This window comes from Eumetopias jubatus, unplaced genomic scaffold (assembly GCF_037043125.1).
Source record: "Eumetopias jubatus isolate StellerSeaLion01/CBP00866 unplaced genomic scaffold, mEumJub1_p1.0 scaffold_1, whole genome shotgun sequence".
Classification (NCBI taxonomy): Eukaryota; Metazoa; Chordata; class Mammalia; order Carnivora; family Otariidae; genus Eumetopias; species Eumetopias jubatus.
The window spans coordinates 12,607,353-12,619,915 of NW_028274807.1; the positions used below are offsets into that span (position 1 = coordinate 12,607,353).

General features: G+C 40.9%; 1 protein-coding gene across 3 annotated transcripts in view; it reads right to left on the bottom strand.

Annotated features, from left to right (window-relative positions):
• IFNAR2 (interferon alpha and beta receptor subunit 2) overlaps positions 1-1,199 on the bottom strand; it is a 55,304-nt gene extending 54,105 nt beyond the window's left edge. For 2 of the 3 annotated variants that reach the window (XM_028114204.2, XM_028114203.2), the window contains exon 1: positions 913-1,199. The gene's annotated coding sequence lies outside the window, so the exon portion shown is untranslated. The remainder of the gene's footprint in view (positions 1-912) is intronic. The other variant, XM_088024052.1, reaches the window with a different exon arrangement.
• Between the last annotated feature and the right edge of the window lie 11,364 nt (positions 1,200-12,563).

The window sequence follows — 12,563 nt, forward strand, 5'->3', positions numbered from 1 at the left end:
AACGTCTGCCTTGGGCTCAGGTCATGATCCCAGATTCCTGGGATCGAGCCCCGAATCCGGTTCCCTGCTCCCTAGGGAGCCTGCTTCTCCTTCGCCCTCTGCCAGCCGCTCCCCCTGCTTGTTCTCTCTCTCTCGTCAAATGGGTAAATAAAATCTAATAAATAAATAAATAAATAAGAAAAAATGAGCCGGGATTCCGAGGGTTGCTCAATAAAGCCGTCGCTAACTACCTAAGTGTGTTGATGCTTTAACCGGCTGATTTCTCCCGGTCCAAACTCCAGCATCGACTGGCACCGGGTTCCCCTTATGCCACAGCCCCGGGGCAGGGCTGCTCCTGTCTCCTCTCCCTCCCCCCACCCCAGCTTCCAAGCGAGGGGTCTGGAAGGACGCCGGACACCCCAGCCCTCGCCGCCCCGCGGGGACCCTCTCGGCACAGCCACAAAGGCTGGTGGAACTCCAAGTGTTCTCTTGGAGGGCGCGCCGCGGACCCCGACCCCGAGGCCCGAGAGGGTAACCCAGTTTTGCAAGGCCGAGTGGATCTTGAGGCTTTTGACCCTCACACTTCACAACGGCTCACATGTCGCAGCCGCCAGTGCCCGGGTGTCCCACGCATCCTTGGTGGGAACGGGGTGCAAAGACAGAGAGCTCCTGGCGGCGGCGAGGAGCGCAGCAATGGGGGACAGCGGGGGACGCCCGGGTCGACCCGCCCGGCGGCCGGGGCTGGGAATAGGGAGGAGGGTGTGGGGGGCGGAGGGAATGGAGGGGGCGGGGGCCCCGCGGGGAAGTAGCTGCGCGGGCGGAGGCGGAGTCCGCGGGAGGCCGGCAGTCCGCCGGGGATTTCGGGAAGCGGCGTTTGCCAAGAAGTCAGGCGCACCAGCGGTCCCCACCCCCCGCCCCCGCCAGCCTCTTTACCTCGGCAGGATCGCCTCGCCGCTCCCCGCAGGGGTGCCAGCCTCGGGGCCGCCGCCCGCCGCCTCTCCGCCTCCGGCCCCGGCGCCAGCCACTCGGATGCGCGCTGCCGGCGGCCCCGGCGGCTTTGGCGGCGGGCGCGGGTGGGTGGAGCGGGCCGAGGGCCCGGGGGCGGGCGAGGACACCGGGGTCGAGCCGCGGGACTTCCTTCCCGCCGGATGGCTGCAGGGTACGATGCGGAGGAGCTCACCGAGCGCCGGCCTCGGGAGGCTGGTGGAAACCTAGGGCGCGGGCCGGGGGCGGAGCACCGACTGGTTCCTCTACTGACGTTGATCGAGTCGGCTCTCACCACTCCCACCGCACCCTCCCCTCCCGAGTAGGGGAAGGGACCAGGGGTTTGGGCTTTTTGTTTACTGCGGGATCCTCAGGGGCTAGAACAGCGCGTGGCATTTGGAACCACGCCGAGTACCTTTCATGCACTCTAAAATGCGATGAAGGAATGAATGAGTGAATGAATGAATGAAAGAATGAAAGAAAGAATGAATGAATGAGCGAATGGATTTTCTCCTGGCTCCCCCACTTACGAGTTCTATAAAACGCTCTGATCCTAATTCTCAAATCAATAAAACAGGGATAAAAATAGCCACCATTGGATTGTAAAGGCTTGGTATAGTTCCAGATTCGAGCAGGCCTTCGCAAATACTGTCAGTTCACTTCCCTCCTCCTTATCTGTGGGTCTTTCCCTCCGTGTTCCTATTTCCCCAGTCCCCCACTGATCTACGTGTTCAGGGTAGGTATAGGGGGAAGATAGATAGTCCTCATTATTTTGTTTATTTGTTGTTTATATTCTGTCAATTTCCAAAATGTGTGTGTATTTTAAACATTAAAGCTACTAATATGGAAATGTTAAAAATCCTTTTGAAAGAGAAGAAAAATACACTAATCCCCTAAATTATTCTCATTGAGCATTCAATCTCACTGTCAGCCTTCTGGCCTCTGAGGAAAAGGGGGGAGGATGCTTCATACTTCTTGTAGCTGGAAAAGAGGACATTTTCAAAATATTTTCAGTAGCAGTTTCAGAGAAGCTGCAGAAATAGTCCCTGACAGTGGGGGAAAGTCGATACAAAACTCCAGGCACTTTATGCATCCTTGTATATAAATAAATAAAACTATGAACATAAACATACATGCAAATGGAAATACAACAAATAGAAATATATCAAAATGATAGCAATGATTAATTGCAGACGAGGCTATTAGAGCTGATTTTTATTTTCTTCTTTTTTACTTTCCAAATTTCTAAGTAAATATTTTTACTCATATGATGAGGGAAAAGGTTTTAAAAAATAAACACAGTCTGTTTCACGATGTAAGGAGCTTAGAAATTGTCACTCCATGTCTCACAAGAAAAAATCTGAACCGACTGAAAATCTCTTCTTAGATCCATCAGTGAATGGAGGTCACAGGGCAAACTGTAGTGGGAAAACTGGAGAGACAGATAGATGTAGAGGATCAGTGTACAGGGAGCGAAAATCTCCGACAACTTGGGAAAACTTAAACTGCATTTGACTCACTGCTGAAGGCTGAGTATGGCCTAACTCGAGAGTTAAAAACTCCTCGGAGCCTAGTCTTAGTGGGGTTCTCCCGCTTTCTTGATCTTTGCCACCAGGTGCTCCGCTGGGCTTCTCCTGGTGAACATGAAATTCCCCTCCTGTTTGGGAGGGAGGGAGAAACCATTTTGAAATACACCCAGAATGTTCCGTACAAAAGCCTGCCTTCAAGGGGAATCAGTCATTCTACCAGAGCCCAATCTGATCCAGCTCAAAGCTAATGAGACAGCTCAGCCCCTTCGAGCCTTCCTGTCTACCACAAGAGGAGAGAAAATAAGGGGGTGAGGATTCCAAGAAACTCCTCTGAAGGTCACAGTGCAGTCTCAGGCCCATCAGAAAGAAAAACAAGCCCTGAGATTTAATCATAAGATTATAGGATGTTTCCCCTTCACGGTATCTTAACACCACAACCACAGGACTCTAGGATGATAACAGTAGATTACAATTCTATTTAAGAGGGAGTTTCTAGGGAAACCCAAAAACCACAGGGGAAACAAAAATGAGGACACTAGATGAAATCAAAGCCTCTAGCACCTACAGGTACAGCAAACATTAAACACAGCTTCTTGGCCAGGTAAACATAGCATCTCACACTAAAGGATTATTTAGCTCAGCTCCTGTTACCTGATACATCATGTCCAGCTTTCAGTGAAAAGTATGAGGCATGCTAAAAGGCAGGAAAAAACACTATCTGAAGAAGCAAAGTAAGCTTGAGAACAAGGCTAAGATGTGGCAGAGGATTGGGAATGATGAGACTAGGAATTTAAAAGCAGTGTGATTAATATAGTAAGGGTTCTGTATTATCATAGAAAGATACTTGGTCTTTGTCTTTAGTTTCTGATGCCGAGCTCCTAAATCCCTTGTAATTTCCTGAGTGGTAGGGGTGCGAAGAAGGTGTTTGTTCCAGTGAAGTGACACTTGGAGGCCATAGGTAGTTTCAGGATGGATCACCAGAAAGACCACGCCTTGTAATAAATGAAGTCTGGAACTTTCAACTCTCCCACCAACCTCTGGGGAAGGGAGAAGGGCTGGAGATTGAGTTAATAATCAATCATTCCTACATGATGAAACCCCCACAGAAGCCCATCAGTGACAGGTTTTGGAGAGCTTCTGGGTTGGCAAACACATCGAGGAACTGGAAGGGTGAACCACTTACCGAGGACATGGAAGGTCTGGGCACCCCCCTCCCATACCTTGCCCTATGCATCTCTTCTCTTTGCCTGTTCCTGAGTTGTATCCTTTATAATAAGCCAGTAATAGTAACAAAGGCACTTTGGTGTGTTCTGTGAGTCATTTTAGCAAATGATCAAACCTGAGGGGGTGGTCATGGCAACCCCTGACTTTGAAGCCAAGTCAGAGAGAATTGTGGGTAAACTGGGGACCCAATACTTGTGGCTGGTATCTGAAGTGAGGGTGGTCTTGCAGGACTGAGCTTTAAACCTGTGAAGTCTGATGCTGATTCTGGGTAGTCAGTGTCAGAATCGAATTGACTTCTAAAACACCAGTTGGTGTCAGAATGGGTTGGTGTTCAGGAGGAAACATAACTTCTCAGGTTCTAATGGAGACATGGACAACAAGAAAGAACAGATGAGTAATGTAAGTAGAAAGACAAAAATTCTAAGAAAGAATCAAAGGGAAATGCTAGAAATTTAACCAAAACAAAACAAAACAATGCACCGTAACAGAAATGAAGAATGCTTTTGATGGACTCATCAGTAGACTGGACACAGCCAAGGAAAGAACCAGTGAGTGTGAAAATATGTCGTTAGAAACCTCCCAAACGAAAAAGGGTATCTGAGAACTGTGGGACAATTACAAAAGCATAGCATATACGTAGTAGGACTATCAGAAAGTTAGGAAAGAGAGAAAGGAGCAGAATAAATATTTGAAATAATAATGGCTGAGAATTTTCTAAAATTAATGAGAGACACCAAACCATAGATCCGGGAAGCACAGAGAATAGTAAAAATAAATACCAAAAGATCTACACCTTGACATATTCAAACCAGAGTAAGTCAAAGACAAAAAGAAAACCTTGAAAGAATCCAGAAGAATGAAACATCTTACCTTATAGAGGAGCAAGGATAAGAATTTCATCTTATTTCACTTCAGAAACTTCAAGCAAGAAGACAGTGATGTAAAAAAAAAAAAAAAAAAAAAGAAAGAAACCAAAACCCAGTAACCTAAAATTCTATATCCAGCAAAATCATCCTTCAAACAATAAAGGAGAAATACTTTCTCAGGCAAACAAAAATGGATGGATTTTGTCACAATATACCTGCCTTGCAAGGAATGTTAAAAGAAGTTCTTCAGAAAGAAAAGAAAATTAATATAGATTGGAAACTTTTCTTATGTGGGAATTGGAAGAGTGTTAGAGAAGGAATAAATAAAAGTAAGATAAAATATTTTATTTTCCTTATTTTAAATTGATCTAATAGATTACTGTTCAAAATAATAATAGCAGCATTGTATTGGGTGATTAGAGCTTATGGATAAATGAAATATATAATGGTAAGGTTATAAGGGATGGGAGGGAGGAATTGGGAATATATTGTGGAAAGGTACCTGCATTACTCATGAAGTTGTATAGTGTTATCTGAAAGTGGATTTAGATTAGTTGTAAATATATATTGAAAACTCTAGGGCAATTACTGAAGATAATATTTAAAAGAAGTATAATTGATATACTAACCAAGGAAAGAAAATGGAATTATATGACACTCAAGTAAAACTAGAGAAGGCAGAAGAGTAGAAGATTAAAAAAAGAAACAAAGAACAGGTGCAATGAATTGAAAGCCATTACAAATATGGTAGACCTTGATCCAACTATATGAATAATAACCTTAAGTGTGAATGGTCTAAATATGCCAGTTAAGAGACAGAGACTGACAGAGTGGATTAAAAAGTAAGACCCAACTACATATTGTTTATAAGAAATCTCCTTTAAATATAAGACACAGATAGATTAAATGTAAAGGGTTGGAGAAATATATGACAGGCTAACATTAATCAAAGGAAAGCTGGAGTAGCTGTGTCAGTTTCAGACTAGTAGATTTCTTTTTTTTTAAATATGTGTATTTTTTATTAATATATAATGTATTATTTGTTTCAGGGGTACAGGTCTGTGATTCATCAGTCTTACACAATTCATAGTGCCCACCATAGTACATACCCTCCCCAGTGTCCATCACCCAGCCACCCCATGTTTCCTATGATTAAGAGTCTCTTATGATTTGTCTCCCTCTCTGGTTTCATCTTGTTTCATTTTTCCCTCCCTTCCCCTATGATCCTCTGTCTTGTTTCTCTCAATCTTCATATCAGTGAGATCATATGATACTTATCTTTCTCTGATTGACTTATTTCGTTTAGCATAATACCCTCTAGTTCCAGCCATGTTGTTGCAAGTGGTAAGATTTCATTTTTTTGATGGCTGCATAATATTCCATCATATATATATATACCACATCTTCTTTATCCATTCATCTGTTGATGGACATCTAGGCTCTTTGCATAGTTTGGCTATTGTGGACATTGCTGCTATAAACATTGGGGTGCATGTGCCGCTTTGGATCACTACATTTGTATCTTTGGGGTAAATACCCAGTAGTGCAATTGCTGGGTCGTAGGATAGCTCTATTTTCAACTTTTTGAGGAACCTCCATACTGTTTTCCAGAGTGGCTGCACCAGCTTGCATTCCCACCAACAGTGTAGGAGGGTTCTCCTTTCTCCACATCCTCACCAACATCTGTCATTTCCTGACTTGTTAATTTTAGCCATTCTGACTGGTGTGAGGTGGTATCTCATTGAAGTTTTGATTTTATTTCCCTGATGCCGAGTGATGTTGAGTACCTTTTCATGTGTCTGTTGGCCATTTGGATCAGACAAGTAGATTTCTGAACAAAGAAAATTATCAGGGATAAAGAGGGCATTACCTGATGATAAAGGGATCAATTCTCCAAGAAAATATAACAGTCCTTAAGGTGTGAATGCCTAACAACAAAGTGTCAAAATATGTGAGCCAAAATTTGATAGAATTGCAAGAAGAAATAGACAAATCCATGATTATAGAGGCTTCAATACCCCTTTATCAGTAATTGACAGATCCAGCAGTCAGAGAATCAGTAAGGATATAGCTGAGCTGACCAACACCACCAATCAACTGGATCTAATTGCCATTGATAGAGTATTTCATCCAACAACAGCAGAATATACATTATTCTTTATCTCACATGGAACATTTGCCAAAATAGACCACATTATGGGCCATAAAACACACCTTAACAAACTTGAAAAAATAGAAATCACACAGTGTATGCTGTCAGGTCACAATGAAATTAAACTAGAAATCAGTAATAGAAAGATTGCAGGAAATCTTCAAATATTTGGAGATTAAACAACACACTTCTAAATAATACATGGGCCAAGGAAGAAGCCTTAGGGGACATTAAAAAACATTTTAGCTAAATGAAAGTGAAAATGCAACTTACCAAAATTTGTGAGAAGCACTGCAAGCAGGCTTAGAGGAAAATTTATAACATTAAATATATATATATATATGTATATGTATATGTGTATATATATATATATATATATATGAATGTTATCAAATCTATAATTTAAACTTCCACCTTAGGAAACTAGAGAAAGAAGAGCAATATAAGCTTAAGCAAGTAGAAGAAAAAGATTAATAAATATTAGGACAGAGATCAGTGAAACTGAAAATAGGAAATCAGTAGAGAAAATCAACAAAACCAAAGCTGGCTCTTTGAAAAGATAAATGAAACTGATAAACTTCTAGCCAGACTAACCAAGAAAAAAAGGGATGAGACACTAATTACTACTATTGGAAATGAGAGAGGGGCCATCACTACTAATCTAATGGATATTAAAAGGTTAATACAGGAATAGTATGAATAATTTGTTGTGCCCATGCATCTGATAACTTTGATGAAATGGACCAATTTTTTGAAAGACACAATCTCCAAAATCAGACAAGGAGAAATAGATAGTTGAAATCATTCTATATCTATTAAAGAAACTGAATCAACAATTGATAATCTTCCAAAAAGAAAGCACCAGGCCCAGATGGTTTCACTGTGGATTTTACCAAATATTTAAAGAAATGACAATTTCCTATAATCTCTTTCAGATAAGTGAAGTAGAGGGAATACTTCCTAACTCGTTCTGTGAGGCCAGCATTACCCTAATACCAAAACTAGATAAAGACAATACAAGAAAAGAAAACCACAGACCAATAACTCTCATGAATATAGAAGTACAAATTCTCAACAGAATATTAGCAAAACAAATCCAACCATGTATCAAAAGAATTATAGACCATGACCAAGTGAGATTTATCCTAGCTATGTAAAGCCTGTCCAACCCTCAAAAATCAATTGATATGCTCTGTTTATCAACAGGCTAAGGAATAATCACATGAGTGTATCAATAGATGCAGAAAAAGCATTTAACAAAATCCAAAATTCATTCCTGACAAAACTCTTAACAAACTAGGAATAAAGGGAAACTTCCTTAACTTGATAAAGAGTATTTACCAAGAAGCTTACAGCTAACATTATAAAAACTGGATGCATTCTCCCATGATCAGGAGCAAGACAAGGATGTCTCCCCTCCTCCCTCCTATTCAACATCCCACTAGAAGTCCTAAAGAATATAGGAGTAGAAGGTATACAGATTGGGAAGGGAGAAATAACTGTCTTTGTTTGCAGATGACATGATGATGTAGAAAATCGCAAAGAACTGACCAAAAAAAAACTCCCAAACAAACAAAAAAACACTCCTGAGAGTAATAAGTGATTATAACAAAGCTGTAGGATACTAGGTTAATATACAGAAGTCAATTGCTTTCCTATATACAATAATGAACAACTGGAATTTGAAATTAAAAGCACAGTACCATTTATATTGGCATCCCCAAATTAAATACTTAGGTATAAATCTAACAAAATAAATGGAGGATCTGCATAAGAAAAACCACAAAATTTTGATGCAAGAAATTTTTAAAAATCTAAATAAATAGATTTTCATATTCATGGATAGGAAAAGTCATTATTGTTAAAATGTTAGTTCTTCCCAATTGTGTTTATATTCAATGCAATCCCAATCAAAATCTCAGCAGGTTATTTTGTGGATATCAATAAAGTGATTTTCAAGTTTCTGTGCAAAGGCAAAAGACCCAGACAGCCAACACATTGCTAAAGAAGAACAAAGTCAGAAGACTGAAGCTAGCTGACTTCAAGACTTACTATAAAACTACAATAATCGAGACAGTGTGGTACTGGGGAAAGAATAGACAAATAGATCAATGAAATAGAATAAAGGGCCCAGAAATAGAGCCACACAAATATAGTCACGTGATCTTTGCCAAAGCAGCAGAGACAGTTCAATGGGGAGAGGATAGTCTTCCAACAGACAGTGCTGACACAACTACATATTCAAAACAAAACAAAAAAACAAAAAAGAAAAGGAAAGAAAAGAAAAAAGAAGCTAGATACAGACCTTGCGCCTTTCACAAAAATTAACTCAAAGTAGATCACAGACCTGTATATATATGAAATGCAAAACTTTAAAGCTTTTATAAGATAACACAGGAGAAAATTAGATGACCCTGTGTTTGGTAGTAACTTTTAGATACAACACCAAAGACACAATCCATGAAAGAAAAAAATCAATAAGTTGGACTTCATTCAAATAAAAACTTCTGAACTGTGAAAGCCACGACTAAGATAATGAAAAGACCAGGTGCAGACTGGGAGAAAATATTTGCAAAACACGTCTAACAAAAGACTTGTATCTGAATGAACAAAGAACTCTTAAAACTCAATAATAAGAAGACAACCAAATTAAAAAATGGGCAAAAGATCTGAACAGACACCTCGCCAAAAAAGACATACAGATGACAAATAAGCATATAAAAATGCTCAAAATCATAGGTTATCAACGAATTGCAAATTAAAACAACAATGAAGTACCACTATGTACCTATTAGAATGGCTAAAATCCCAAACACGGACAACATCAAATGCTGGTGAGGAGGTGGAACAATAGGTACTTTCATTCCTTGTTGATGGAAATGCAAAATAGTATAATCACTTTGGAAGACAGTTTGACAGTTGCTTACAAAGCTAGAAATACTCTTACCATATGATCCACCAACCATGAACTTACTGCAATGAGGTGAAATCTTGTATTCACACAAAAATCTATTGCAGCTTTATTTATAATTGCCAAAATCTGGACGCAACCAAGATTTCCCTCACAGGTGAATGTATTAACAAACTGGCACATCCATACAATGAAATATTATTCAATAATAAAAAGAAATGAGCTATCAAGACACAAAAAGTCATGGAGGAATCTAAATAAAAATAAGTCAGTCTGAAAAGGCTACATACTCTATGATTCCAATGATTTGACATTCTGGAAAGGCAAAATGATAGACACAGTAAAAAGATCAGTGGTTTCCAGTGTTCTGGTATGAAAAGGCTAGGGATGAATACGTGGACCGGAGAGGAGTTTCAGGGTGATCAAACTATCCTATGTGATACGTAATGGTGGATACATAACTTTATACATTTGTCAAAACCCACAGAACTGCATAACACAAAGAGTGAATCCTAATGTAAACTACGGACTTTAGTTAATAATAATGTATCACTATCGGCTCATCATTTTTAACAGGTGTATGACATTAATGCAAGATGTTAATGTGTGGAGGAGGAGGGTTATATGGGAAATCACTGTACTATATGCTCTATTTATCTGTAAATAAAGTCTACTACATTTTAAAAAATGCACATTTGTTTATTAACTCAGAAATCTTTATTGAGCAACCACGCATGCCAAGTACTGTTGTGTGTTTTGGAGCTAGCACAGTATCTAGACACAGGCCAAGTTCCTGCTCTCTGGTGGGGCTTATATATTAGTGGGTGGAGGGTGGCAGTGCAGACACAAACCATAAGCAAATAAGATCATTTCAGAGTGACATGAGGACAAAGCAACAGGTGGTAAGCTGGAGGGTGCCTGGGAGAGCTTCCAGGACAAGCTGGTGTGAGAGGGCCTCCCTCAGCTGAGAACATCTAGGCTGAGACCCGAACAATGGAAGTCTGAGGCCAAGAGTTCTTAGAGAGCCAGGCTGGAAGAAGAGCTAAGTCCAAAAGCCCGTGGGGCAGGAATCAGCCAGAGAAGGAAAGGGAAGAGCCAGTCTAGCATGGAGTCATGGATGACCACGTTGAGGGCTGGAGCAACGGGCTGGCTAGTGGGGTCATGAACTGACATGGAAGAGAGAGAAATGATCTACGGGTAGAGGATGGAAACCCAGCATTCTGTTTTGTAGTGTTGAGTTTGAGAGGCTTACTGATACTCAGGCAGATAGAGTCCTAAAGCCATTAAATGGGGCCGAGCAGGGCAGGGGCCATGTCAGTGAAGGATGGGGGAGCCATGGAGATCCATCACGGGTATCAGATTCTAAACAGGGCAAGGCGGACATCTATGGGGGAAATCTTGTATGAGGTGTCAGAGCATGCCAGAGAATGGGGGTTGCATCCACACTGGGGTAGGGGGCAGTATGAAGCACCAAAGGGGTAAAGAAGGAATTCTCATGGGGACAGCCTGGAGTGGGGTCTTCGGGCCCAGTTGGGTTGAGGAGGGCATCCGTGCTGGGAAGGGGGTGGCAGGGGAGATCGGAGACTGGGGGAGATCAATCACACTATAAATATATTAAGGCTAATGGGAGCTAGGGTTCTCACTGTTGGAGAAAGAAGTTACAAGTATTTTTTTTTTTTTTAAGATTTATTTATTTGACAGAGAAAGAGTGAGCACAAGTGGGGGAGGAGGGGCAGGCAGAGGGAGAGGGAGAAGCTGGCTCCCCACTGAGCTGGGAGCCTGATGTGGGGCTCAATCTCAGGATCCTGAGATCATGACCTGAGCTGAAGGCAGATGCTTAACTGACTGAGCTACCCAGGCACCCCAAGAAGTTACAATATTGAGAGGGAGAACCTAGAACCAACTTTGTGGTGTTGGATTAGAATTGGAGGTGTTGATGTGAACCCATGGTTTTCTTTAGATGGATAGATAGATCCATAAAAAGAAAGATAGACACATACAATATAAAGAGGTAATAGTATATAATATAATTAGATGTTTTATATAACTATGTTATATATTATAATATATAAAGTATATATAATACAGATATAAATGCACACGTGAGAATGTATATATCTTATATAATATAAATATATGTATGAATATATATTTTTATAGATAATATATCTATAATTATAAAATAAAGATATATTTTTTTTTCCCTAACTCTGCCGTCTAAGATACAAATGCATGCACATATGTGTGTATTTTCCTCCCTAGCTCTGCCCTCAGAGGGGCCTGGCGACATTCCAATCAGGCATACCTCGTTCACAAGTCTTTGATTCTAAATATAATTACCCAGTAACAGAAACTGGGTTCCTTGGAGAAATGTCTGATTCCAGGGTGGGGGGGGGGTTGGTGAAAGCACAAGTAGGTCTAGAACATCTTATTCAGGAAAGCAAGGCAGTTCTCAAAGAATGATAAGGGCATCTCAAAAGGACTGGCCCAATCGGGAATAACTAGAGTATCAAAATAAAGCTAGTAATGGATTATGACTCACTGAATAAAAAGGGAAATCATGAGTCCACCGTGGTGGTTTCCTTGTTTTATATTGAATAAATTGAAAGTTTGATGAAAAGCAGGATGTTTACCAAGTTTCAAAGCATCTCTCCACAAAAATGCTTATTAATCACAAAGATGAAGAGAGTAACTCTACAGTGGCAAATGTTGGCAGAGGTCCTCTTAATCAAATGATATAATCGAACACCCTCAATGTTGGGACGAAGCAAAATTGCACACTACTCAACTGGGAGCAACAGGAAGAATACGGCAGTACCTCATCGTGACACTCCTGCCAAAGGGGCATAACCGAATATAGTGATATTCTAGAAAATAGCTGGCCTATAGTATCCCAAAGTCATGAAGGTCAAGGTCAT